Below are 25642 nucleotides of genomic sequence, written 5' to 3'. Positions count from 1 at the left end.
TCCATCAGTGCCGGGGGACAGGGACTCCAAAAAGATGGATATGCAATCAAAGAAAGTGTTCTCGTCATGTAGCATGGTGTTAAAGTCCACCAAAGCTACGTGTATTTTGGGGAGGTACATTTATGCTCTGATGGACGAGATAACATCTTCGCATACAGAGGTTCCTCAAGGGCTGTTGAATCTCGTGTCAGACGCTCAAGCTGCTGTAACCCAGGTTATCCAATCTGGGTTGGATACAACTGACTTGGTGGCCAGAGCGATGGGCACGGCTGTGGTTGCGAGAAGACAGGCTTGGCTTCGCAACTCAGGGTTCTCTTCGGATGTGCAGTTGACCCTGTTGGACCTCCCTTTTGATGGGGACAAGCTCTTTGGTGCCAAGGCAGATTCGGCTTTGGAGAGGTTTAAGGAGAGCAGGGCCACGGCCAAGTCGTTAGGACTACAAGCTACTTCTTCTGCGTCCTCCAGATTTTTTAGGAGGTTTCGAGGATTTGGTTGTGGCTCATCCTCTTCCTCCTTTCGGGGGAAATTCCAACAGCCTACCTCTTCTCTCACCTATGGGTCTTTTAGAGGGAGGGGTAGGGTTCGTACCAGGGGAGCCTCTCAGCAGCACTCTGCCTCTTCCTCTTCCTCTGGAGGGGTGCAGCAGGGGAAGCAGCCTTAGGCTTCCACCAATTCCCACTCACTCCTCTCCTGTAGGGGGAAGGTTACTGTATTTTCTTCACAAGTGGGAGGTCATCACATCAGACGCCTGGGTTACCAGCATTGTGAGAAAAGTCTACACCCTTCCCTTTTGGGAGTTTCCGCCCCCCATCCCGCCCCACCCATCTTATTGTTCAGAAGAACACCTCCTGTTGTTAGAACAGGAGGTTCAAGTCCTCCTTTTAAAGGGCGCGGTGGAGTTGGTCCCAGAGCAGGAAAAGGGTCAAGGTTGTTATTCAAGGTACTTCCTGATTCCCAAGAAGGATGGGCGGTTGAGACCAATCCTGGACCTGAGGATTTTGAATTGGTTCCTCAAACAGGAAAAGTTCAAGATGCTGACCATAGCTCAGGTGCTTTTGGCGTTGAACAAGGGAGATTGGATGGTGTCTGTCGACTTGCAGGATGCTTATTTTCATATCCCGATACTCAAGTCGCACAGGAAGTATCTCCGTTTTGTGGTGGGGTCGCAGCACTATCAGTTTGCGGTCCTCCCGTTTGGTCTTACTTCAGCACCTCGAGTCTTCACGAAGGTGATATCGGTGGTTGCAGCAGAGCTCAGAAGGAAGGGGAAAGCAGTATTCCCTTACCTGGATGACTGGTTGATCAAAGCCAAGTACCTGCAGCTTGTGTTGCATCATCTGCAGTCGACAACCCAGTTGTTGTTCGACCTGGGCTTTTCGGTGAACGTGCCCAAATCTCACCTAGAGCCCTCTCAACGCCTCCTGTTCATAGGGGCAGTACTGGATACAACATTGAATAGAGCCTTACCTCCGCCTCAGCGGATTCAAGACATTCAGGCGTTGGTTCCAATGTTTCAAAGTGGAGCGGTCATTCCAGTCCTCAAGGTCCTACTGTAGGAGGCTGGACTGGCTTGTAGTGAGTACCAAGGGGTACTTACACCTTGCACCAGGCCCAGGTATCCCTTATTAGTGTATAGGGTGTCTAGCAGCTCAGGCTGATAGATAATGGTAGCTTAGCAGAGCAGCTTAGGCTGAACTAGGAGACAAGTGAAGCTCCTACAGTACCACTAGTGTCATATGCACAATATCATAAGAAAACACAATACACAGATATACTAAAAATAAAGGTACTTTATTTTTATGACAATATGCCAAAAGTATCTCAGTGAGTACCCTCAGTATGAGGATAGCAAATATACACAAGATATATGTACACAATACCAAAAATATGCAGTATAGTATTATAAAACAGTGCAAACAATGTATAGTTTCAATAGGATGCAATGGGGACACATAGGGATATGGGCAACACAAACCATATACTCCAAAAGTGGAATGCGAACCACGAATGGACCCCAAACCTATGTGACCTTGTAGAGGGTCGCCGGGACTGTAAGAAAACAGTGAGGGTTAGAAAAATAGCCCACCCCAAGACCCTGAAAAGTGAGTGCAAAGTGCACTAAAGTTCCCCAAGGAGCACAGAAGTCGTGATAGGGGAATTCTGCAGGAAAGACACAAACCAGCAATGCAACAACGATGGATTTCCAAACGAGGGTACCTGTGGAACAAGGGGACCAAGTCCAAAAGTCACCAGCAAGTCGGAGATGGGCAGATGCCCAGGAAATGCCAGCTGTGGGTGCAAAGAAGCTGCTACTGGACAGTAGAAGCTGAGGATTCTGCAGGAACGACAAGGACTAGAGACTTCCCCTTTGGAGGATGGATCCCCCACGCTGTGGAAAGTCGTGCAGAAGTGTTTTCCTGAAGAAAGACCACCAACAAGCCTTGCTAGCTGCAAGTCGTGCGGTTAGTGTTTTTGGATGCTGCTGTGGCCCAGGAGGGACCAGGATGTCGCCAATTGCGTCAGGGGACAGAAGGGGCGCCCAGCAAGACAAGGAGCCCTCTCAGAAGCAGGCAGCATCCGCAGAAGTGCCGGAACAGGCACTACGAAGAGGAGTGAAACGGTGCTCACCCGAAGTTGCACAAAGGAGTCCCACGCCACCGGAGGAAGACTTAGAAAGTCGTGCAATGCAGGTTAGAGTGCCGTGGACCCAGGCTTGGCTGTGCACAAAGGATTTCCACCGGAAGTGCACAGAGGCCGGAGTAGCTGTAAAAGTCGCGGTTCCCAGCAATGCAGTCTGGCGTGGGGAGGCAAGGACTTACCTCCACCAAACTTGGACTGAAGAGTCACTGAACTGTGGGAGTCACTTGGACAGAGTTGCTGGATTCAAGGGACCTCGCTCGTCGTGCTGAGAGGAGACCCAGAGGACCGGTGATGCAGTTCTTTGGTGCCTGCGGTAGCAGGGGGAAGATTCCGTCGACCCACAGGAGATTTCTTCGGAGCTTCTAGTGCAGAGAGGAGGCAGACTACCCCCACAGCATGCACCACCAGGAAAACAGTCGAGAAGGCAGCAGGATCAGCGTTACAGAGTTGCAGTAGTCGTCTTCGCTACTTTGTTGCAGTTTTGCAGGCTTCCAGCGCGGTCAGCAGTCGATTCCTTGGCAGAAGGTGAAGAGAGAGATGCAGAGAAACTCTGATGAGCTCTTGCATTCGTTATCTAAGGAAATCCCCAAAGCAGAGACCCTAAATAGCCAGAAAAGAGGGTTTGGCTACTTAGGAGAGAAGATAGGCTAGCAACACCTGAAGGAGCCTATCAGAAGGAGTCTCTGACGTCACCTGCTGGCCCTGGCCACTCAGAGCAGTCCAGTGTGCCAGCAGCACCTCTGTTTCCAAGATGGCAGAGGTCTGGAACACACTGGAGGAGCTCTGGGCACCTCCCTGGGGAGGTGCAGGTCAGGGGAGTGGTCACTCCCCTTTCCTTTGTCCAGTTTCGCGCCAGAGCAGGGCTGAGGGGTCCCTGAACCGGTGTAGACTGGCTTATGCAGAAATGGGCACCATCTGTGCCCATTAAAGCATTTCCAGAGGCTGGGGGAGGCTACTCCTCCCCAGCCCTGACACCTTTTTCCAAAGGGAGAGGGTGTAACACCCTCTCTCTGAGGAAGTCCTTTGTTCTGCCATCCTGGGCCAAGCCTGGCTGGACCCCAGGAGGGCAGAACCCTGTCTGAGGGGTTGGCAGCAGCAGCAGCTGCAGTGAAACCCCTGAAAAGGCAGTTTGGCAGTACCAGGGTCTGAGCTACAGACCCGTGGGATCATGGGATTGTGCCAACTATGCCAGGATGGCATAGAGGGGGCAATTCCATGATCATAGACATGTTACATGGCCATATTCGGAGTTACCATTGTGAAGCTACACATAGGTAGTGACCTATGTGTAGTGCACGCGTGTAATGGTGTCCCCGCACTCACAAGGTCCGGGGAATTTGCCCTGAACAATGTGGGGGCACCTTGGCTAGTGCCAGGGTGCCCACACACTAAGTAACTTTGCACCTAACCTTTACCAGGTAAAGGTTAGACATATAGGTGACTTATAAGTTACTTAAGTGCAGTGGTAAATGGCTGTGAAATAACGTGGACGTTATTTCACTCAGGCTGCAGTGGCAGGCCTGTGTAAGAATTGTCAGAGCTCCCTATGGGTGGCAAAAGAAATGCTGCAGCCCATAGGGATCTCCTGGAACCCCAAACCCTGGGTACCTCAGTACCATATACTAGGGAATTACAAGGGTGTTCCAGTATGCCAATGTAAATTGGTAAAATTGGTCACTAGCCTGTTAGTGACAATTTGGAAAGAAATGAGAGAGCATAACCACTGAGGTTCTGGATAGCAGAGCCTCAGTGAGACAGTTAGTCATAACACAGGTAACACTTTCAGGCACACTTATGAGCACTGGGGCCCTGGCTGGCAGGGTCCCAGTGACACATACAACTAAAACAACATATATACAGTGAAAAATGGGGGTAACATGCCAGGCAAGATGGTACTTTCCTACACCTACGTCTGCTCGGTCTGTTTGCCTGCTTCATACTGTTGGTCACGCATGCTCACTGGCACATGAGGGCTCTTCATTGGTGCCTCCGAAGGCAGTGGTCTCAACACAAAGGAGATCTCGAAGGTTCTGTCAAGATCTCCAGAGATGCTGCCACGGATTTGAAGTGGTGGATTGCGGACGACAATCTTTCCCAGGGAAGGCCGTTCACGCAGCCTCCACCAGTGACCACAGTCATAACGGATGCTTCCACTCTAGGGTGGGGAGCTCATCTGGGGGACCTGAAGATCAAAGGGCTTTGGTCTCCAGAGGAACAGATGTTTCATATCAATCTGTTAGAGTTACGGGCTGTACGTCTGGCTCTCAAGGCCTTCCTCCCATCCCTTCGCGGTCAGTCGGTTCAGGTCCTGACGGACAATACTACCGCGATGTGGTATATAAACAAACAGGGAGGAGTGGGGTTGTACCTTCTCTGCAGAGAAGCTCTTCGGCTATGGTCCTGGGCAAAGGACCATCAGATTTGCTTGGTAGCAAATCATCTGGCCGGAGTCTTGAATGTACGTGCGGACAGTCTCAGTTGTCGTTTCTCGGCCGACCACGAGTGGCGTCTCCATCCAGATCAAGCCCGTTTGATCTTCCAGATGTGGGGGTTTCCTCGAATAGATCTGTTTGCCACCCGCGAGAACTCGCACTGCCCGTTATTCTGCAGCATCCAGTATCCGGTACAATGAGCGTTGGGGGACGCGTTTCAGATGACCTGGTGCGACCATTTGCTTTACGCGTTTCCCCCCATACCCTTGATTCCTCGAGTATTGAGGAAAATACGCCAAGACCGGGTCCAAGTAATCTTAATTGCTCCTGATTGGCCAAGGAGGGTGTGGTATTCCGACCTTCTCCAACTCTCACTGTGCCCTCCGCTCCGTCTCCCTCTCAGGGCAGACCTCCTCTCACAATCGCAGGGGCAGGTTTTACACCCCAACCTCCAGAGTCTGCACCTTCATGCCTGGAGATTGAGCGGGGCAACCTGAGTTCCTTTTCTCTCCCGCCTGATGTAGTGGATGTTATCTTAGCGGCCAGGCGACACTCCACTAAATCTATCTACGCTAATAGGTGGTCTAAATTTGTGGTATGGTGTGGAGAGAGACAGATTGATCCCTTACGTGCTCATTTGTCAGACGTTTTGTCTTTTGCTTTGTCTTTAGCACAAAGGGGTTGTGCAGTGGCTACTGTTAAGGGTTACTTGTCTGCTTTGTCAGCCTTCATTTGCCTTCCAGACCAGCCTTCGTTATTTAAATCTCCTATAGTGCTTAGATTCTTGAAGGGTCTTTTGAATACATTTCCTCCAAATCCTTTCGTTATGCCTCAATGGGATTTGTCATTGGTCCTAACTTTTCTTATGGGGTCCCCTTTTGAGCCTATGCATTCTTGCCCCTTAAGATTGTTAGTTCTTAAAATAGTTTTCCTGGTTGCTATAACTTCTGCAAGGAGAGTGAGTGAGTTGCAGGCTTTATCGGTAAAAAACCCTTATACAACTTTTTATGGGGATAAGGTGGTGTTGAGGACCAAGGCTGCTTTCCTTCCGAAGGTTGTTTCACCCTTTCATTTGGCCCAGACAATTACTCTGTCCACATTTTATCCTCCGCCTCATCCTTTGAAGGAAGAAGAGAGACTACACCGCTTGGACCCAAAGAGGGCGTTAAGCTTTTACATAGACAGAACGAAGGATTTCAGGCTGGAGGATCAGCTTTTCATCGGATACGTGGGAAAGAGGAGAGGAAAGGCAGTCCACAAGAGAACACTCTCCAGGTGGGTTGTTCTTTGCATTAAAATGTGTTACTCTTTGGCAAAGAAGGATCCCCTGATGGTATTAGAGCTCATTCCACCAGAGCTAAGTCGGCAACTTCGGCCTTGGCCAGAGGTGTTCCTGTGGTCGACATCTGCAAGGCCGCAACTTGGTCGTCCCTTCACACTTTTGCGAAACATTACTGTTTGGACTCTGAGGTCAGAATGGACGGCCATTTTGCACGGTCAGTGCTGCAGGATTTCTTGGTTTGACCATTCAGGCACCCACCGCCTGGCGCGGTACTGCTTTGGGACTCTATTCATTAGGTGAGGAATCCACAGGTAGTTGTATCCATCAGAAGAGCGAGTTACTTACCTTCGGTAACGACTTTTCTGGTGGATACATTAGCTACCTGTGGATTCCTCACGGTCCCACCCGCCTCCCCGTTGCCTGTTTGGTCTAACCAAGTAATTCTTGAGTGTGCTCCTCTTGGTTTTGAGGACTGGTATAGATTATGTATAGATGTGCATGTGTATATATCTATATATATATATATATTTATATTTAGTGTATATATTTATTTATTTTTTAAACATTATTAAATTAGTAGTCCATCTTCTCGCAATGATGTGTTGTTTGCAATGTCATGAAATATTGCTTTTGTCTTTCATCTCATTGGATTATTGTTCTCAGGCACGTAAAAAATATTGGTACTGACGTCGGCACGTCGGCGAGGACCTCTTATTGCCTGTATGACGCCAGATGGCGTCGCGTGGGCAAATTTGACGTCCTCGTCGACGTGCAGAAGCTAGGAAGAAGATTTCCGTTGAATGCTGGCGCAATGGGAGTATTCATTAGGTGAGGAATCCACAGGTAGCTAATGTATCCACCAGAAAAGTCGTTACCGAAGGTAAGTAACTCGTTCTTTGGGTCGTAAAGGGTTGTGGGTAGTGTGTGTGTGTTTTATATTGGTGTGGGTGTGGTATGTGTATGTATGTCAGTTGTGTGTAGTTTGAGTTGTCCAATGTGGTGGTGTTTTGTTAGTGTGTGTGTACTATGAGCGTGGCGGTCTGTACCACCAGTGGTTTACCGCGGTTGAATGTCTGCTGCGGTGATTCATGGGTCATGATGCTGTGGGCGTATTTCTGTTGGCATAACAGTGTGGGTTTTGGTACCGCCATTTTATCACTGACCTTTGGGCTGGCAGACTTGTGTGTGTGTCTATATACTGGTGGATTTCTATGTGTGGGTCATAATACGCGTAGCTGTATACCACCGTGGTCGCGGTATTTTGGCGGCACGCAGCATGGCGGTAAGCAGCACTTACCACTTATGTCATAATAAGGGCCTAAGATGCTTAGCCAAACCCCACTTCGTCTTGTATAGGGTTTGCCCTCACCTCTACCGTCCCCATCTTAAGATGTCATCCCCAGAATAAAACAATAGGAAACTTTCCAGGGGGTGGGACTATCTTTTGGCTAGAGGTTGCGAGATTTGGTTAATTTACCCTTTAAGAATAAAAGACACTGCGACATGGACACATGCCTACCCATGCAGAAGAAGGGAATGTGTTTTTTTTTTACACAGGTAATTTGTTGTATTCATACTTGCGCGTAACTTTGACCGCTTCACTGCTTGACAGTCCTTTTACTGTAATGTTTTCCATCTTGTGTCAATAAAAATAGATTTAAAAACTCAAAAATTATAAGTTATTTATCAACAGTGGGCTAATTTGGGCTGGTTTAACTACGTTAACCACTTTGAAACAATCAGTTTCAGCTGGATTGACTTGTTTATGTTTCCATGTTATTTCAGAACTAATTAATCCCTCCCTAGTATAGCAAAAGTTGATCCAGCCATAATAAAGTAAGGGTCTACCGCATTTCAATTGCAGAAATCTGCAACACACCCACCTGGTGTCCTAGGCGTACCTTTACAAGACATTGTTGGGTTTATTCAGACTTCAGAGCTGACCTGAAGGGAAGTCTTTGTGTAATACCTGCTTTGAAGGGGTTTCTTCACACCAACTTTTCAAGAGATTAACTTGCTGTGTGATCAGAACTGTGACTATCAATGAAGGACAAGGCTAATCTACTTCTCTGTAATCCTAGTTCTCCTTCAAGGGAATTTTGACTGAAGTCATATGCAGCCATCTTTTCTCATTAGTGGAAAGATCAAAAAAGATCAAACCTGTAGGCTCCACAAAATGAACCGAAGTCACTGCCAAAGTGTTGCCTCCCTTTATGTAACAATGTTAGTTTAGATTTACGATGAGCCTATGTACTGAAATTACCCATGTTTTCTTTTAATTTTCCTTAATAAAGATTTGTGAAAGGTGCTGCTGATCACAGGCTTTTCCAGTAGTGATTCTTTTAAATTTAAATTTGAATCGTCTTCTCATTGAAAGAAATAGTAAACAAAATCTAGTGAATATAATCTGCAGGTAGGCTACCAAAGGTGTAAACTACTTTAAAATAAATACCCTTTTCAAGGAGACGAATTGTTTCTTATATAGTTTATTTAAAGAGAAAAACAGTGTTTTAGAAACTCTCATGTTTATTCAGTGATGAAAACTTAAGTGACAGTTCTCTCCAAGGAGAACTTGACTTGTAGGAAACGAACTTATACTTACTGGTGTATCTAATCTAGCTCCAGTCTTTCGGCCATGTGTCTCATTTTCCATCCCTTCAGCTATATCCAAGACCTAAAGTGTTCTGAGTACAAGTAGACGAACAGGATTAACGTTATGGAGGCTAATTGTGGGTCGCCAACCATCCTGCCAGTTCAAAGGAGTTCCTAGCCTTCACTCCCTTGGTGGAGGACCACTCTGTGTTCAACACAACTGTTGGTGCCATAGCTGCACCGATGGCAGAACAGCTTACTGAGTAGGCATCATGTTTATTTGGTCATGCTTGGTGCACCTTTTTGTTTTTCGTAAGCACACTTCCAAAGACAGACGTTTTCATCCTGTATGTGAAGGTCATTAATTGATTTCCCTGCCCACTGACAGTTGTCTTCCCCTAGATGAGTCAGGTTGACTGTCACTGTGCCCTGGCATCCTGTGGCTTATGTTTAGCACAGTCATGGTTTTCTGCTGGTCAGACCAGCTGATCCTCCGCAGGTGAAAACACTGAAGTTATGTAATCTCTAAATGAAGCAGAGAAAGCTTAAGTTTACCCAGTGATGCATCTTCCATTTTTTGGAAGAGGCCCAGCCTCTGCCAACTTGTATATTACCTCCTAACTTGATAAATGTACAGCTGAGCCCAACAGTGTATGGAACTGCATATTACCAGTTTTCTTTTAGCTTAAGGGCTTCTCCAGTGGAAGACATCCATATGTATGTATGATTGAAAGGGCTCAAGGATTAAGCATAGAGAAGTTCACGAAGGTACTAATCTTCGCCTTTTAATGTTTTTGTTATAGCTGGATTGACACTGATCTTATATGAATGCAGAAAATAAATTATCTTCTGTAGTAATTTTTTTGGCTTTTTGTGTGTTACATGCATAATAATTAAATATATTTTATAATCAACTTGTATTTTATTTTATTCCAAATGTGTTCTTTATGTTGGATTTAAAGGCAATAAAAGCAGTGTTATTTGATGTCATGATGATTTTTATGTTCCAGGTTTGTTTCGACACATCCATTCAGGCATTGTGGGCATTCCAGTACTTCCTGGATGCTATCTGTGTTTTGAACATCTGCTCGCGGTTTTATATTGGTTTTTTGTCCCACGGAATGGTTATTATGGAGAAGTCTCAAATACGCAAGCATTATCTGAGACATTGGTTCTGCATCGACGTCCTATCATCATTCCCTTTTGAACTAATCAAGTTAGCTTTCCCTGAGGATGCTGGACTTGGACGGATCGTGACATATTGTCGCATGAGTCGCCTTTTACGCATATTTAGGTTCTTCGCACTTATTTGTAAGTAGTTGGCTCTACTTTATTGGCAATTCTTGTCTTTCTGTAATGTTCAGCTAACTTCGTATGTGTTCAAATTTAAACAAAAATAATGGACTCCACTTAGTTAATTACATGAGATTAACCACTAATTATTATTGATTTTAATTATTTAATGCAAGTGAAATTCATCTTCTTATTAAAAATCAATTTGGGCATAATATTAAAACACAGTTTTTATCTATTTTGGATATATTATTGCATTTTGGCCATGTTTATTTCCTAGACAGTGACCAGGCAATTGAAATAGGTTGATGGGAATGATTTCAGTTTTTCTTGGATATGACAAGTTAAATCCATAGAACAAATACAAACTCTAAATGCATGTTATATGCAAAGTCATATAGAATACAATTGAAACCAAGTATGATTATTGTAAATTATTGTGTTGCAATACATACAATCAGCAAATAGTGAATACAGTCTCTAAGAATAGCTCGTCATGCAGATAAATCTGTAGCTCAAAATATATCCATCAAATCATAACGGCATTCTCTTAAACTCTAGATGCATGCAGTTATGTATGGAAATTACCATGTTTACCAATGTCGATATAACGGCAGTGAAAGGTAAAATGGGAAAAATATTCCTTTAACCCTTGCAGATATACAATCGAGGCAACACATTGCTTCAAAAATAGCTGGGATTGGAAACAGGTAGGACGCTCAGCCAAAACTAGGAATGTAAACTGTGTTACCCCGTGTGGTGAACCAAGTTTAATTAATGCTATACAAAACCCTCGGTTTATTTTCATAATAATCAAGACCCTTAGAACTGTAACTGCCTGCACCTAACACACCATTATTGGCCCATGCCCAATACATTGTTTTCAAACTGTTTTTATTAATTTTATTCTAACAAAAAAATAATCAGAAGATGGCTCCACTTGTTACAGCTGAAATACAAAGTACAATCAAGGCTACGCAAATCATATATCATAAAATAGTAGTCCTTGTGGCACATCTTAGGTCTTGAGGTCTAATTTTGCTTACAAATGTGGTGTGGTCAGTATTTAAGGGATATTCATTTCTGCTTGTTGAGATACTCGGGCGACGAATGGAAGGGTATTGTGTGAAACTTTGGGTCAGAATTTCAATTCAGAAAACACTAGGTCATTACTCTTTAGGGAAAGGTGGGACACTATTTAGATATCCAATATCAAGTGAATATAGAGTTACACAACCAACAATTCCGGTGGTCATGGAGTAGACCAGAGGGAAGGCAGGAGTGGAGCAGAATGAAGGAGTGGAAAGCATTAGAGATGAGAACACCATATGGGAAGCTGGGGCTTAGCAAAGCAGAGTGGAAAGAGGCAAAGAGAAGATCAAAATGGTAACTGGAATGGAGTAGAGCTGCAATAAAACACCACAGAAAAACGTGAAACTGCTAATTAAAAACAACCTCAAAGCCCATGACCCATTTGCCACCCAGAGTAAAGCAATGAGTTCCCACCCGTTATAGTGCTGTGAATGGGCTGTGGCTTTAGGCAAGTGTTTGGAAACTGTCAGGGAAACAAATTTGGAGCCTTCGTACCTCCCTGAGGGATTGTGGAACACATTTAAGAGTGACAAGGACGATACAGGTAAATCAAGAGAAAGGATTGTTGTGATTTTTTTTTTTTTCCTCCTTTACAGTATTTCACTTATGTACTACACTGTTTGCAGGTTGTAGGCATCATTGAAACAGGGGTACTGATATCAACCTCCATACCGTGCTGTACTCTGAGGTTTTTTTAATCGAAGTGTGAAAATACATTGCTCTGGTTGTTGATGCTGTTTTCACAAAGACCAAATGGGGAGCAATTGGGGAACATCTATACCATATATAGGGACCTTCTGACTGAAGATATACTTCTTCTATAGATTTATCATATGTTTGCCTCCTCATCCAGTATTAGATTTTTCATAGATTCACATGCTTGAATCATTCCCTGTCATCGAAGTGGGAGTTCCACGGTACCGTAGATAGTAGTAGAGAAAGAACTTACATAGAGATTAATGTTAAAGGTTTCACTTTATCTACTTTTCAGCATCATTAAAAAGAAACAAAGTCCAGCCAGTCAGTTGGCATGTCCCTTTAGAACCCTCACCACAGAGGCTCCAGTCCCTCCTATTTTCTACAGCATGTCGTGGATTTCTTCCTGTGCTCTGATCAGTTTTTTCCACAGTTTTCTTATTTTGAGAGGATTTCTCTTCAGGTCAGAGTCTACTTCTGCTGTTCCAGACTCTGTCTACTCAACAGTGTCAGAAACAACCAAAACAAGACTCTTCAAGGCAAAAAGAAGTCACACTCTAAAGACCCGCACAAAAACTGTATTTATTGTCTTCATCCTAAGCACAAGCCTAAGGTTTGCAAGGTATGTTGCACCTTTACTCAAGAAACTCTTAAGGGCAGACAAGGGAGATTACTAATTTGGCTTCAGAAGCTTAAAGCTAAGGAAAAGCCTCTTTCTGAGGAAGCTAGTGATGACTCCTCCAGGATGAAAAAATCCAGCAAAAGGGATAGATCTCCTAAAAGTGTGATCCTAGAATCACCAAAAAGGCACCAAAAAAAAGTCCTATAATGGGACTAATGTACATTCTTATAAATCTAAGGAGCGCCCATATACTTTAAAAAAGAGACAATCTCCCCAGAAACGATACAGTCATTAAGATGCAGACAGCCAAAAGGTCATCAAAATCCCTACTGCCCATGACCAAAGAATTACAAAAAAAAGTTTTATTAAATAACAAAACAGCCATTGCACAATGTAGCATGTTGCAGTAAAGAACATAGCCAGTAACAACCACTCAGAGAGTTAATACAATTTGTGGCAATCATCCAAGGTGTAGTTGTACTGAAATTACCCATGTAGTAATACAGTTGATACGCTGACTCTCCACCCACCCGTGGAATCCCACCTAGAGAATCACTCCCGGTTCCTGTACGCTTCCCACCCTTCCCAAATTGTCTCCCACTTTTTCGGGCAACCCATGCTCTGGTAAATTACTCTCTCTGTCCCTCGGCACCAGTCCAGATCAGTATGCCTCTCCCATGCACTGGGTGGAAATTCAGCACCCCAGGTTCGTGATATAGTGCACTTAGCCACCGCAACCGCAATGGCCAGTCACACACCCTGATACTTCGGCCGGGAATCTTCCCCTTCTATGTTGAGTAGAAACAACTTGAGATCCAATGGAACCTCCTTCCCAAGCATCCGAGCCACCGCCCTAGCGATTCCCTGTCAGTAAGCCTGTATCACAGGGCATGCCCACATAATGTGATAGAAGGTGCCTTCCTGCCCACAGCCTCGCAAACATTGCGGGGTCTGTGCCCTGCCCATCTTGCATAACACAACCCTGGAATAATATGTCTTGTGTTTAATCCGCAGCTGAATCAACCTGAACTGGACCCTAACTGCCGCCACCCTAGGACCCTGCCTTGACTCCACCCAGGCCTCATCGTCCAGTGCTCCCAGGTCCGCCTCCCATTTGGTGCGTAAGGCTATCATTGGTTCCGGGGAATTGCACAATAATTTCTTATACGTCAGAGGTATGGCCTTGTCTTCCAATGGTTCCACCAGTAGGCTGTCCTCAAGAGAGGCTGATTCCGGCAGTTGCTCATCACCCGGAATGTCGGCTCAATGCGTGTCACAGCTGCAGGTATCTATATTGCTCAGTTTCTGCCAGAGCATACTGTTGCTGAAGGGCTTTGAATGTCACCAGCTCCTTAACCTTTCAGACATCCCCAGGTGTTTGATTCACAGAAGAGACCATTTGTGAAACCCACCCAGTGTCCTAAGCCTCCCAGTAAATCGCAACACCACAATGGGGTTAGGGCCGTCAAAGTGGATCCCCACCGCAGTCACCACTATTGCGGTGTGCGTCGGCAGCGATCTCTGGCTCGCACGGTCATACAGGGCAGAATCATATCCCTTCCTACCCATCATCTCTCTGTCCCCCCCGAAACGCTGGATCTCCTTGGTTAGCAAAGGAACAGTGTAGGAAGCTGGCTCGCACGGTCATACAGGGCAGAATCATATCCCTTCCTACCCATCATCTCTCTGTCCCCCCGAAACGCTGGATCTCCTTGGTTAGCAAAGGAACAGTGTAGGAAGCTGGCTCTCTGCATACTATCTCAAAGTGAGAGATAGTGTGCACAGAGTGCAGGGGTTCCCCAAGAGGCTTGACAGAGGCAATAATAGATAATACTAATGCTCTATTTGTGGTAGTGTGGTCAAGCAGTTAGGCTTAACAGAAGGTAGTGTTAAGCATTTGTTGTACACACACAGGCAATAAATGAGAACACACACTCAATGCCTTAACTCCAGGCCAATTGAAAAATATTATTTTCTTAATTTATTTTAGAACCACAAGATTCAAATTGCAGGTAAGTACATTAAATGTAAGGTACTTTGCATAGGTATAGATAGCACTTTGAATTCAAACAGTAATGTACACAATTTGGCATAAAATGGCAATAAGCTATTTTAAAAGTGCACACTTTGAAAAATTCAACAGTTCCTGAGAGAGGTAAGTACAGGTTAGTTTTTGAGGTGAGTAAAGAGCTTACAAGTTTAGTCTACGGGGCATAGGCAGCCACCGTTGGGGGTTCAAGTCAACCCCAAACTCCCAGCACCAGCAACACAGGGCCGGTCAGGTGCAGAGGTTCAAAGAGGGACCCTAATAACATAGGCACCTATAGAGACAGGGGGTGCTCGGGTTCCAGTCTGCTAGCAGGTAAGTACCTGTGTCCTCGGAGAGCAGACCAGGGGGTTTTTGTAGAGCACTGGGGGGTCCCAATCAGGCAGGCACGCAAAATACACCCTCAGCGGCACGGGGCTGCCGGGTGCAGTGGACAAACAAGGCGTCGGGTTTTTGATAGAAATCAATGGAGGGACCCGGGAGTCACTCAGACATTGCAGGTAGGGCACAGGAGGGCTTCTCGGGGCAGCCACCGACTGGGCAAGGGTGAGGGCTTCCAGCTGGTCACTGCTGCCCGGTGGTTGGTTCTTCACGGGCCTGGGGGCTGCGGGTGCAGTGCGTCTTCCAGGCGTTGGGTTTCTTTTCACCAGGCAGTCGCGATCAGGGGTTCCTCCGGATTCCCTCTGCAGGCGTCATCGTGGGGGTGCAGAGAGGTTGGCCCAGGGTGGACACGTCGTCGGAGTCGCCTTGGGGTACTCTCTGCGGCGTTGGTTTCTCTGGACATGGGCCAGGACCATCGGGTGCAGAGTGGTAGGGACTCACGCTTCTGGAGTGAGGTGGGAGTCCCTTTAAAGATGGTTTCTTGTTGGTTGTTTAGACAGGGCCGCTGTCCACTGGAGTTTCTTGGTCCCTTGTAGTTGCAGGGCAGTCCTCTGAGTCGGCAGAGGTTGCTGGGCCCACAGGATGCGTCGCTGGTTCAGGTTCTTTGAATCAGGAGACAGGCCGGTAGGGCTGGGACAAAGCAGTTGTCGTCTTCCTTCCTCTTTGTGGGGTTTTCAGGTCAGCAGTCCTTCTTTTTTGTAGGTCATCAGGAATCTGAAGTCCTGGGTTCAGGGTCGCCCCTAAATACTGAATTTAGGGGTGTGTTAGGGTTACAAGGCAGTAGCCAATGGCTACTGTCCTTGAGTGTGGTTACACCCTCCTTGTGCTCCCTCCCTTTGGGGAGGGGAGCACATCCCTATCCCTATTGGGCTAAATCCTCCCAAACAAAATGGAGGATTTTCCCAGGAGGGGGTCACTTCAGTACTGGTCACCTTAGGAGTGGACCTGGCTGAGGGTGTGACTCCTTCTTGTTTTTCTCATTATCCCTCTGGACTTGCTGCCAAAAGTGGGGGCTCATCAAGGGGGTGGGCATCTCCACTGGCTGGAGTGCTGTGGGGCATTGTAACACCAGGCATGAGCCTTTGATGCTCACTGCCAGGTGTTACAGTTCCTGCAGGGGGGAGGTGTGAAGCACCTCCACCCAATGCAGGCTTTGTTTCTGGCCCCAGATAGCACAAAGGCTGTCACCCCAGGGGGTCAGAAACTCGTCTCTCAGTGGCAGGCTGGCACAGACCAGTCAGTCCTGTACTGAAGGATTGGGTAAATACCTCTGTGTGCATTTTTTAATAAATCCAACACTGGCATCAGTGTGGGTTTATTATTCTGAGAAGTTTGAAACCAAACTTCCCAGTGTTCAGTGTAGCCATTATAGAACTGTGGAGTTCGTTTTGACAAACTCCCAGACCATATTCTTAATATGGCCACACTGTACTTACAATGTCTAAGAATGGACTTAGGCACTGTAGGGGGCATATTGCTCATGCAGCTATGCCCTCAGCTGTGGTATAGTGCACCCTGCCTTAGGACTTTAAGGCCTGCTAGAGGGGTGACTTATCTATGCCACCGTTAGTATTTTGTGTGCATGGCATCCTGAGGGGATGCCATGTCGATTTTGCCTTTTTCTCCCCACCAGCACACACAATCTGCAATGGCAGTGTGCATGTGTTAGGTGAGGAGTCCCTTAGGGTGGCACAACCCATGCTGCAGCCCTTAGGGACCGTCCCTGGTCACAGGGCCCTTGGTAGCACTGGTACCTTTTACAAGTGGTGTGCCAATTGTGGAAACAATGGTATATATTTTGTGAAAGAACACTGGTGCTGGGGCCTGGTTAGCAGGGTCCCAGCACACTTTCAGTCACGTCAGCATCAATATCAGGCAAAAAGTGGGGGGGTAACTGCAACAAGGAGCCATTTTCCTACACCCAGTCATTGATGGTGACCAATTGTGTCACCCAGTAGTAGCGATGGGGGTCTGGGATAGCAACCCCACCCTCGTATACCACCAGTTTCAACTTCTGCAATGCTTTGCGGAAGCAACCAAGGTCCCATAGCAGCAGTATAATTTCCTGGTACAGTTGTTGAAACACCTCTGCTGGTATTCTATAGGGAGTATTCTGAAAAACATATAAAAGCTGTTTCCGTGTCATCATTTTGTAGATGGCGGCTCTGCCCATCAGGGAGAGTGGTTACGTCCTCCAATTAGCCACATCTCTATGGAATCTATCGAGTTGAGGCTGAAGATTTTTTTGGAGGAAGCACTCCCGGCCCCTAGTAATATACATCCCCAAATATTTAAAGGCATCCTGGAAAATCGGTACAGTGCAGTCCAGGGGCAGGATGGGAGGGGTCCCTACCAGGGTAACACCAGCGATTTGTCCCAATTAATCTGATAGCCAGAGTGTTCTCCAAATATTCTGAGAACCTGCATTATCCATACGGACCATCGGGGTTGGTGACATATACCAAAATATTGTCTGCGTGCAAGGAAATACGCTACTCCCATGTTGTGCTGAAATCTATACCCCGTATCAAGGGATCTTGCCGGATCCACACTGCTAAGGGCTCAAGCGGGCGCTTTTGTCGGGTGCCTCTATGTAGGGCAAAGGGCCGTAAGAGTGCGGCATTAACTCATACCCGGGCCACTGGACCCTGGTAAAGCAGTCTGATCCAGTCTAAGAACCACAGTCCCACACCAAACCTCTTGAGAGTGGCAAAAATGTAGGGCCATTCCAAGCTATCAAAAGCCATCTTGGCATCTAGCGACAGGAGTGCTGCCCGCTCACTGGTCTGGCTTTGTGTCATAGGCAGGACCCCGTATAGTCTCTGCAGATTCAGGCGCGTGCATTGGGACTGCATAAAGCCAGACTGGTCTGGGTATATCAACTTTACAATAACTGCACGCAATCTGGTTGCCAAGACCTTCGCCAAGACCTTAACCTCCGTATTAATAAGGCAGATGGGCCTATAAGAGGCCCATTCCTCTGAGGGCCTACCTTTATTCAGAATCACAACAATGGTTGTGGTCCTCTGGTTCAGCGGCAGCCGCCCCACACCCTCACCTCCCAGAACATGACCAACATGTGCTTGGCTACCTTGCCCCCCATGCACTTAAACAGCTCAGCTGGGAGTCCGTTTGGTCCTGCCGCCTTACCAGTTTGCAACGCCGAGACAACTTCATCCTCGGTTAACTCAGCGTCTAATACTCCCCTTTCTTGTTCTGAAAACTCAGGCAGTAGTATGTCACGCAAAAGGTCCCTGCAGTCCTCCCCGGTCATCTGTGTCGCCCAGGCATAGACTCCCCTCATAGTATGTAGCGAAAGCTTCCGCTATAGCCTTATCTGCCCTGTGGGGGGGCACCCTCTTTGTTCCTTATCTCCCGACCCATGATCGTTGACGGTCCCCCCCATCCAACCAAGCCAGTGGCTTTATCGCCCACATTGTATATTTGGCACTGAGATGCTAATGCTTAAGCACGCGCATGTTGTTCGGCTAGTGTACACAGTTCCTGCCGCTTTAGGTGCAGTTGGTGTAGAAGACCACCTTTCACTTCCCCCTCTGTGTGATAACAGGCCTCAAGGACCGCAATTTCTCGCTACAATATTGCGCTCCAATATTACGTTCCTTTTCTTGCCCCCATCAGATCCTATGCATGTCCTCTAATTAGTTTTAAATGCCTCCCACAAAACACACGCAGAGTCCACAGATCCCAGATTTTCCTCAAAGTATTGCGCAGCCCTCCTCCTAACTTTATCACTGAAGGACTTATCCTTCGGGTGCCAAGGGTCCAGTGTAGGTGGCAGGTAATGGGACAGAGTGGGCCCCAGCAGCGTGACTCCCACCGGGGAGTGATCCGAGATACCTCTCGGGTAATGTATGGCCTCCCTAAAACTCCCAGTGTGTGCCTGTGTGGTGAGTAGGTACTCGGGGGATTGGGTGTCCCTCCCAGTCCCCCTAGACCATCACATGCTACCCCAATGTGTCCCACCAGGTGTGAGTCAGCATGAATGGTGTACATTTTATAAGCAGGATGCCTACTCCCCTAGAATCCGATGTGTAACCGGCATGCACAACTAGCTGATAGCCGAACCTGTTGAGGGCCTTGTATTGATTCCCTTTAAGATGTGTTTCCTGTAAGAGGATAAGGTCTGGGCCATGTCTGCGCAGGTATTGAAGGACTATGGTGCATTTAATACGATTGCCCAGTCCATTCACATTCCATGTCAGGACCTTAAGGGTGCGCGCAATCATGCCTGCAATTTGAAAGTTCTTCTAAGTCTAGGCGGGTTACAGAACCTGGCCCCCAGCCCCATGATCCTTCAAATGCGCCCCCCGCACCCCAGGTAGTGTCCCAGGTCATCATACTGCTGTACAATAGCATATTAACACCATTTAACAATAAACTGTTGATTAACATTTCACCACTAGAAACTTCCCCCATCATGCAACCCCGCAAAGCAGGCTTTAAACTGTCCACCCCCTCAACCGGCAGAGCGCCTGTCGCCCTAAAGAATTCAAACTGTTGTGTGGGTGTGCTTGTGCCACCAAGTCTGACCATCACAGTTAGCTATTAGCAATCAGTTCAATCCCCCAATAAGCATATCCATATTTTATACCACCCGCCTGTTTTGACTGAGCCCTGGCAAGCGGCCAGAATGCAGTCCAAGTGTGCTTGAAGCCACCATCAGTTCCTAGCTGGCAGGTCCAGCCCTTGTCTCGGCTCAGAGAACAGGGGAGACACATTCTCCAGTCCGCCCCCCAGGCAGAGCCAAAATATTTTCAGTGTCCTGCCATAGCATTCTCCACTATGGGGCATACCGGGCCGGCCATCTGTAATGTCAGAGATCTCATGGCCCCAGTTTTGGACTCTAGTCGCTGTGTCCACCTTTCACCTCCCACCATGTCCTCCTCTGTCGTCCCGCCGGCTAGAGCGGCCCGCGGCTCAGGACACCTCCAGACACTCCCAGGCCTCCTCCGGCGCATGAAAGTGCCATGTTCTGCCCTAGCAACCACCCGCAGGTGCACCGGATAGAGCATCATATATTTGAGTTCACGGTCTCAAAGTGCTTTTTTGACCTCTTGGAAACTCTGTCGTTGTCGCTGGACCCAGAGTGTGAAGTCCGGGAAGAAGTGGACAGTGTCACCCTCATACTGGAGATCCCTGCAAGATACAGCAGCCTGCAGGATAACATCTCTATCTAGATTGTTGAATATTCCTGCAGTGATTGTGCTCGGAGGGGCCCCCGATCTTGCTGGGGGGGGGACCGGTGCCCTATGTGCCCGTTTATCAGTGAAAAACGTAGATAGTCTCTTAGGGTGAAGATTGTCAGTGTATAGGGACTCCAGAAAGAACTCAACCCTCTGGCTTTTGGCCCCCTCTGTCACCCCCACCACTCTAATATTGTTTCTCCGTGCCCTCCCCTCCTGATCCTCCAGGCGCACCATAATTCTCTCATGCTCTGTGGTGAGAAATTGTACCTGGTCCTCAAGTCTCTTGGATGTAGACTGCAAGTGGGAAATATCTGTCTCTGCGGTTGTGACTTTTTCCTCTATATTCTTAAGGTTTGCACAAAGGAGAGTTACATCTACCGTTACTGCGTCAAGTTTGGGCTCCAATGTTCCCTTAAGGTCTTGAACTGCTGCCATGATTGCACCCAGCGAGGGTTCGCTTGGGGGACCCCATCCGCCTCCTGTCCCCCCCCTCAAGTGTCTTCCAGTGCCACGGGTCCCCTCCGCCTGCCTGGTGACAGCATATGTATCCATTTTGTTTGTCTGCAGAGTTAGCTGTCCTTTGTTTCTGACCATATTGGGGCGACATCGGCTTTGTGGCCACCCCAGGGGTCTGTTTAGGTTCCTCCGACTGGGGTTTCTCCTGTTACTCTCCAGTGTGGGTCCCCCACTTTGGAGGTGTGACTCCTCTCCGAGTCCAGCTCAGGTCCCCGCCGCCTCCAGCACAGCCAGCGCATCGTTACTGGGCCCAATGCAGCCACCAGTGGGACCCCTCCTGGGGTGGGACAATCCCCTGTTTCTTCCAAGGGACTCAACTAGTTCTACCGGGGCAGATGGCAGACACGGACACCCCACACGCCTGTTGTGCCTCTTGAGTCTCATCACCGTCGACCAGCATACTCCTGGGACCCACTTACCTTTGCTCGCTCCCCTTCTGCGCCGGGCTGCCCTCCGCCCCTCCTTGGGAGCCCGGCAGCCGCTGGTTCTGGTCATGTGGAGGAGGCAACGCAGGCCTCTGGCGTCATCTACGCCCCCTTTCGGGCCACGGGAGGCCCCAGCACACACAGATCCCCGGATCCGGCGAACTGCCCTCTCTGCAGTCCTCTTGTCACACAGCAGTCTGATGACCCACCCGCGGCTGCCACCGGCTTCCTGCCTGCGCCTCAGGCCCAATGCGGCAGACGCCGGCTACAGGCCGCCGGGCGCACATGAGTCTTCTGCGCCCCTTTGCCCCGATAACACCCGTAACTCCTCCGGTGGGCGACTCAGATTAAATGGTGGATTTTTATGGGGGATCATTAGCTAGTTAAGGAGCTCCACTAGTTGGCAGCCATCTCAGCTGGCACTCAGCCATGCCCCCCATGACCAAAGAATTTAAACATACATCTAAAGCCTCATAGTTGACAACAGTATCTGTGGTTACAGCAACCACTGTCACATCCACTTTCTCCTCTGCAAAGTCTCCCATGCTAATTTCGTCATCACCACTTACTTCCACAACTATTATTACCTCCATAATCCTCACAATGACGACACTCTTGACAAGAAAAGTATTCATGGAAATTGCCAAGATATCGACAACTGCCAAACCGTCGCCTATGGTATTGTCTACGAAACAATCGACGACAACAGCGCCAACAACAAGTTTGTCGATGCCAAACACCATTGACGACGTCAAGGTAACTGTCCATGAGAGACCTGTCGACAACACCATCAATGACGACACCATCGATAAGGGACCCGTCAATGTCTACACTGTCAACAACTACAGTGTTGTTGAGAGACCCGCTGACGAAAGACCTGTCAGTGATATCATTGAAAATGCCAGTGACTGCTCCATTGAGGACAGTGCCAATTTCACCACTAATACCTACATATACTCTCTCTATTAAGACAAATTCTCCTGCAGAGATAATATTGCCAGTACATACCACACCTCGAAAGGTACTGCCTTTTCTGCCTTCACATTTGTTATATGATGATGAGTCTGATGATAAGGGTCCAAATGAAGTCGAGTATAGCCCTTCAGATCTCCATGTTAAGTGTCAAGAGGATGTGGATCAATATTATGATGATCAGTTTTATTCAAATGAACAACAGCAATACAATGAGGTCTATTTCACCTTTGAGCCACAGGAACAAGGACTTTCTGTCCAGATGCCATTGGATTTAGTTAACAATCTCCAACATATGCTTCAAGACTATTACAAGAAATGTCCTGATTCGGCATCTTCAACATCTCCGCCACCTCCATCTCCATCCATCATGTCTCAGCATTTTGGTACACCCCTTTCCTAACCGGGTACTCTGCCATTGCCAGTAACTCCTCTACCCACACTGGCAAGTACCTTAGCGGAGCCTCCAGAGGATAACCATTCTTCCTCAGATGAGGACAGAGACAAAGTGGAAATTAGAGATTCTACCCCCATTCCTAACAAGTGGGATGACTATGTAATCCCAATGCCATCCCCACCGATGCCTCCACAGGCAGACCATCCACCAGACGAAATTGGTGGTTTTCATAATATTATAGAAAGAGCAGCTAAAAGATTTCAGTTTCCCCTAACCATCCAAGCAATGTGACTGCTTCTTTTATGATTTAAAGGAACCTGCAAAAAAATCCAAAAGCGGAAGAAAGATTAAAGGCAATGAAGAATCCATCAACAGTACCAGCTGTGTTGCCCAGAAGCAATAATAAATGCATGGCTCCAGATGATTCCCCATCTTGTTTAATTGGTCATCCCCAGCCGAATTCTGTCATAACACAGACAGCTCAGCTACGCTTGCAAAATCAACCCCTATCACTGCACAACCTAATAGAGAGGGGCGCCAATTGGAGAACATCGGCAAGCATTGTTCCACCATGGCAGCTACCACAGTTAGAGCGGCCAATTCCATAGTGATACTAGGGCGTTATGACATGGCTCAATACCTAAACCTCCTGCCAGAAGATGCAAAGCTGGAAGCTAAGAAAATTATCTTGGAATTAGAGAGAGCATCAGCAGAAATCATAGGCTGCACCATTGATGTATCCTCTACAGGATTTAGACAACTATCAGGAGCTGCAGTGCTACGCAGGCAGGGCTGGATCAAGGCTACAACTTTCAGGCCTGAAGTCTAAAGCAAGATCCTGGATATGCCGTTTAATGGTGAAGACCTTTTTGGCAAGCATGTTGATGACGCGCTCCAAACCATCAAATCGGTTACAGACACTGCAAAGTCCCTGGGAACCCTGCAGACACGTAGACAGCCCTTTCGAGGTGCAAGAGGATGAGGTTCCTTCTCGTTGCAAGGAGGATATTAACATTTCAGACAGTAGCAGTCTTTTCAGGGTCTATATCGTCTACAATACACACAGCACTATAATCAGCCACCTACAGTGGCATACAAACAGCCTGCAAGAGGAAAACCATCCTCAAGAGGCAGGTACTCTGCAAGGAAGCAGTGACCTTTTCTTGGTGCTGGTTGCCTCCCCCAAGCCCAACCTACTTGGAGGCCGCATATCCCATTTTCTTCCACAGTGGACCACAATGACTATGGACAAATGGGTCCTGGATGTTGTAGCTGACCCCTGAATGTTCCACCAAAAGGGACACCACCACCTCGTCTCAAGCAACTTCTGCTGGAGATTTGAACCATGCTGGCAAAGGGTGCAATAGAAGAGGTCCTGAAGACTCAGAGTGGAACCGGTTTCTACTCCAGTTTCTTCCTGTTATGTAAAAAGTCAGGATACTGGCGCCCTATCCTAGATCTTCAGAAACTCAACAAATATTAATGAAAACAGTCCTTCTGCATGGTACCTTAAGGATATTTTACGGCTGCTCTGATACTGGGATCATATGATGTCCTTAGACCTGCAGGATGCACACTTCCACATCTCAGTTTTCCAAAAGCAACAGAAATAGCTGAGATTCAAAGTGGCTTACCCACTATCAATTCAAAGTTCTTCTCTTTTGACTCAAATCGGCTCTCTGTATATTCACTAAGTGTTTGGTTCCAGTGGCAGCTCACTTGCTGCAGAGAATGGGTCCAGGTATTCTCATACCTGGACGACTGGTTGATAATGGCGGCCACATCTCTCCTGGCCACAAACCATACTGCCCTTTGCTTTTCACTTTTCATGTCACTGGGTCTCACAGTCAACATAAATAAATATTGTCTCACTCCAACAAATACTTTGACTTTCTTGGGTGCTGTCATAGACCCCATTGAGAACAAAGTATTTTTGCGTTCCAAGAACACCAAAAAGATATAAAGCAGCAAGCTCAATGACTCAGTTAAAAAAAGTCTGTTTCAGTGAGACTGTACATGTCACTCCTGGGGATGGTGTCCTCGTGTATTCCTCTGATACCCAATTGCGCAGCTTCACATGCGTCCTCTACAGGAGTAGCTAGACCACCAGTGGGAACAGATGAGAGGGTCCTTTGACAATGTCATTCGAATCGCTTCAACCAGGAGAAATTCAATGAATTGGTGGGCTCAAATGGACAGCGTTGGCCAAGGTCTCACATTCCTCCCTCTGATATCAGACTTGTCCTTAGAGGGTTGATGTACTCACCTTTAAGACCTTAGCGGGAGATGGAGCAGCACAGGAGAGCATTGCACATCAACTTGCTGGAGCTCAAGGCCATAGCACTAGCCTTAACAAACGTTCCTCCCCAGGATAGCATGCTCATCATTGCTCATCAGCACATACAATGCTGTGACAAGGCACTAGCATGCACTACATAAACAAGCAGAGAGGAACAAGGTCATCAGCTCTGTCAGAACAAGTGCAACAAATTTGTCAGTGGGCCCTCCACAACCAAGTAACATTGAAGGCAGAGCAGGAGTCACCAATGTGTTAGCAGACACACTCAGCAGGATGACAAACAGCTGCCACGAATGGGAGCTCGATGGACACCATCTTCGGCCTTTGGGGCAACCCGAACATCGACCTTTTTGTAACCAAGCTCATTTGAAAATTACTTTGCAAGCTGGCATTACCAACCAGGGTTGTGAGGTAATGCGTTTTTGATAAGATGGTCGAAAATCTTTTCATACGCTTTTCCTCCGATCCAACTGATTCCCAGGCTCCTCAACAAGCTAAGGAGAGAACTTTGTCTGTGATCCTCATTGCTACCAGGTGGCTCAGACAGTTCTGGTTCACAGAACTCCTCTTCCTCACGGAACAGAACCACATCCAACTAACACTGATACTAACTTTACTCAGGTACGTCATCCCAATCCAACATTGCTACACTTGACGGCCTGGCTCCTGAGTTCCAAGAATTCACTCAATGAGACATCCCAGAGAACTGTAGGGAGATCCTCTCCAAAGCTGAAGCTGATTGCACTTAT

This window comes from Pleurodeles waltl, chromosome 7 (assembly GCF_031143425.1).
Source record: "Pleurodeles waltl isolate 20211129_DDA chromosome 7, aPleWal1.hap1.20221129, whole genome shotgun sequence".
NCBI classification, from domain to species: domain Eukaryota; kingdom Metazoa; phylum Chordata; class Amphibia; order Caudata; family Salamandridae; genus Pleurodeles; species Pleurodeles waltl.
The sequence above is the reverse complement of the archived record's forward strand: the minus strand, read 5'-3'. Positions refer to the sequence as shown.